Raw genomic sequence first — 4,015 nt, forward strand, 5'->3', positions numbered from 1 at the left:
CGTTTAACGCCAGCTTCTTGCTCTTTCCTGGCGTTTAACGCCAGTCTGGTGCCCCTTTCTGGCGTTAAACGCCCAGAATGGTGCCAGACTGGGTGTTAAATGCCCATTTGCTGCCCTTACTGGCGTTTAAATGCCAGCAAGATTTTCCTCCAAGGTGTGCTATTTTTCTTTCTGTTTTTCATTCTGTTTCTGCTTTTTCAATTGATTTTGTGACTTCCCATGATCATCAATCTATAGAAAACATAAAATAACAAAGGAAAATAGATAATATAATAAAATTGGGTTACCTCCCAACAAGCGCTTCTTTAATGTCAGTAACTTGACAGTGGGCTCTCATCGAGCCTCACAGATACTCAGAGCAATGTTGGAACCTCCCAACACCAAACTTAGAGTTTGAATGTGGGGATTCAACACCAAACTTAGAAGTTGGTTGTGGCCTCCCAACACCAAACTTAGAGTTTGATTGTGGGGGCTCTGTTTGATTCTGTTTTGAGAGAAGCTCTTCATGCTTCCTCTCCATGGTTACAGAGGGATATTCTTGAGCCTTAAACACAAGGGATTCTTCATTCACTTGAATGATCAATTCTCCTCTGTCAACATCAATCATAGCCTTTGCTGTGGCTAGGAAGGGTCTGCCAAGGATGATGGATTCATCCATGCATTTCCCAGTCTCTAGGACTATGAAATTAGCAGGGATGTAATGGTCTTCAATCTTTACCAGAACATCCTCTACAAGTCCATAAGCTTGTTTTCTTGAATTGTCTACCATCTCTAGTGAGATTCTTGCAGTTTGCACCTCAAAGATCCGTAGCTTCTCCATTACAGAGAGAGGCATGAGGTTTATGCTTGACCCTAGGTCACACAGAGCCTTCTTGAAGGTCATGGTGCCTACTGTACAAGGTATTGAGAACTTCTCAGGGTCTTGTCTCTTTTGAGGTAATCTCTGCCTAGTCAAGTCATCCAGTTCTTTGGTGAGCAAATGAGGTTCATCCTCCCAAGTCTCATTACCAAATAAGTTGTCATTTAGCTTCATGATTGCTCCAAGGTACTTAGCAACTTGCTCTTTAGTGACATCTTCATCCTCTTCAGAGGAAGAATACTCACCAGAGCTCATGAATGGCAGAAGTAAATCCAACGGAATCTCTATGGTCTCAGTGTGGGCCTCAGATTCCCATGGTTCCTCATTAGGGAACTCATTGGAGGCCAGTGGACGTCCATTGAGGTCTTCCTCAGTGGCGCTCACTGCCTCTTCCTCCTCTCCAAATTCGGCCATGTTTATGGCCTTATACTCTCCTTTTGGATTCTCTTCTGTATTGCTTGGAAGAGTACTAGGAGGGAGTTCAGTAACTTTCTTACTCAGCTGACCCACTTGTGCCTCCAAATTTCTAATGAAGGACCTTGTTTCAGTCATGAAACTTTGAGTGGTTTTGATTAGATCAGAGACCATGGTTGCTAAGTCAGAGTGGCTCAGCTTAGAATTCTCTGTCTGTTGCTGAGAAGATGATGGAAAAGGCTTGCCATTGCTAAACCTGTTTCTTCCACCATTATTGCTGTTGAAACCTTGTTGAGGTCTCTGTTGATCCTTCCATGAGAGATTTGGATGATTTCTCCATGAAGGATTATAGGTGTTTCCATAGGGTTCTCCCATGTAATTCACCTCTTCCATTGATGGGTTCTCAGGATCATAAGCTTTTTCTTCAAATGAAGCGTCCTTAATACTGCCTCGTGCAGCTTGCACTCCAGACAGACTAAGAAATCATATTGACTTACTGAGTCAATAATTTGTTCTGAGCCAATATGGCATTCAGAGTATCAATCTCAAGAACTCCCTTCTTCTGATTCGTCCCATTGTTCACATGATTCCTTTCAGAAGTGTACATGAATTGGTTATTTGCAACCATTTCAATGAGTTCTTGAGCTTCTGTAGGCATCTTCTTCAGATGAAGAGATCCTCCAGCAGAGCTGTCCAATGACATCTTGGACAGTTCAGACAGACCATCATGGAAGATACCTATGATGCTCCATTCAGAAAGCATGTCAGAAGGACACTTTCTGATCAATTATTTGTATCTTTCCCAAGCTTCATAGAGGGATTCACCTTCCTTCTGTCTGAAGGTTTGGACTTCCACTCTAAGCTTATTCAATTTTTGAGGTGGAAAGAACTTTGCCAAGAAGGCATTGACTAGCTTTTCCCAAGAGTTCAGGCTTTCTTTAGGTTGTGAGTCCAACCAGATCCTAGCTTTATCTCTTACAGCAAAAGGGAATAGCATAAGTCTGTAGACCTCAGGGTCAACCCCATTGGTCTTGACAGTGTCATAAATTTGCAAGAATTCAGCTAAAAACTGATGAGGATCTTCCAATGGAAGTCCATGGAACTTTCAATTCTGTTGCATTAGAGAAACTAATTGAGACTTAAGCTCAAATTTGTTTGCTCCAATGGCAGGGATTGAGATGCTTCTCCCATAGAAGTCGGGAGTAGGTGCAGTAAAGTCACCCAGCACCTTCCTTGCATTGTTGGCATTGTTGTTGTTTTCGGCTGCCATGTCTTCTTCTTTGAAGATTTCTGTTAGGTCCTCTACAGAGAGTAATGATCTAGCCTCTCTTAGCTTTTGCTTCAAGGTCCTTTCAGGTTCAGGGTCAGCCTCAACAAGAATGCTTTTGTCTTTGCTCCTGCTCATATGAAAGAGAAGAGAAGAAGAAAATATGGAATCCTCTATGTCACAGTATAGAGATTCCTTGAGGTGTCAGAGGAAAAGAAAAATAGAAGGAAGAGGTAGAAGAATTCGAACTTATCACGAGAGACAGAGTTCGAATTGTGCATTGAGGAGGAGTGTTAGTCCATAAATAGAAGGATGTGAGAAGAGGGGAAGAAATTTTTGAAAATTAAAGTGAATTGATTAAAAGAAATTTTGAAAATTGATTGATGATTTTTGAAAACTAAGAGTGGGAAAGAAATTAAGTGATTTTTGAAAAAGATTTTGAAATTAGAAATCAAAAAGATATGATTGAAAACTATTTTGAAAAAGATGTGAATAAAAAGATATGATTGAAAAGTTATGGTTTTAAAAAGATATGATTGAAAAAAACAATTTTAAAAAGATTTGATTTTTAAAATTAATGACTTGGATAACAAGAAAAGATATGATTCAAACATTAAACCTTTCTCAACAGAAAAGGCAACATACTTGAAATGTTGAATCAAATCATTAGATGTTAGCAAGTATTTTTAAAAAATGGAAAGAAATTGATTTTGAAAATATATGATTGAAAAGATATGATTTGAAAAAGATTTGATTTTGAAAAATTATGAAAACTTAAAAAAAATTTGAATTAAAAACAAAATCTTCACTCTTGTGCCATCCTGGCGTTAAACGCCCAGAATGGTATCCATTCTGGCGTTTAACGCCCAAAATGCTACCCTTTTGGGCGTTAAATGCCCAGCCTGGTACCTGGCTGGCGTTTAAACGCCAGTTTTCCTTCCTCATTGGGCGTTTTGAACGCCCAGCTTTTTTTGTGTAATTCCTCTGCTGTATGTTCTGAATCTTCAATTCTCTGTATTATTGACTTGAAAAGACACAAATTAAAAATTTATTTGGATTTTTAATAATGAGAAATAATCAAAATGCAACTAAAATCAAATAAACAATGCATGCAAGACACCAAACTTAGAAATTTGTATACTACTGACACTAACAAGTTGAGAATGCATATGAGAAACAACAAAACACTCAAGACAAGAGAATTTAAAGATCAGAGCAAGGAAATCATCAAGAACAACTTGAAGATTAATGAAGACACATGAATGAATTCAAAAAATGCAAGAAGAATAGAAACATGCAATTGACACCAAACTTAAAATGAGACACTAGACTCAAACAAGAAACATAAACTATTTTTGGTTTTTATGATTTTGTAATTTTTTGTGTTTTTTTCGAAAATTATATGGAAAAGAAAATAAAGAGATTCAAAATTTTTAATAAGAATTCCAGGAATCATGCAATGTTAGTCTAAAGCT

General features: G+C 38.1%; 1 non-coding gene across 1 annotated transcript; it reads left to right on the top strand.

Moving 5' to 3' along the window:
- Positions 1-2,030: 2,030 nt before the first annotated feature.
- On the top strand, positions 2,031-2,138 carry LOC127740358 (small nucleolar RNA R71). The gene has a single exon (XR_008001036.1). It is a non-coding gene; the product is annotated as a small nucleolar RNA R71 (small nucleolar RNA).
- Positions 2,139-4,015: the final 1,877 nt, after the last annotated feature.

The sequence above is a fragment of the Arachis duranensis genome, chromosome 6 (genome assembly GCF_000817695.3).
Source record: "Arachis duranensis cultivar V14167 chromosome 6, aradu.V14167.gnm2.J7QH, whole genome shotgun sequence".
Lineage (NCBI taxonomy): Eukaryota > Viridiplantae > Streptophyta > Magnoliopsida > Fabales > Fabaceae > Arachis > Arachis duranensis.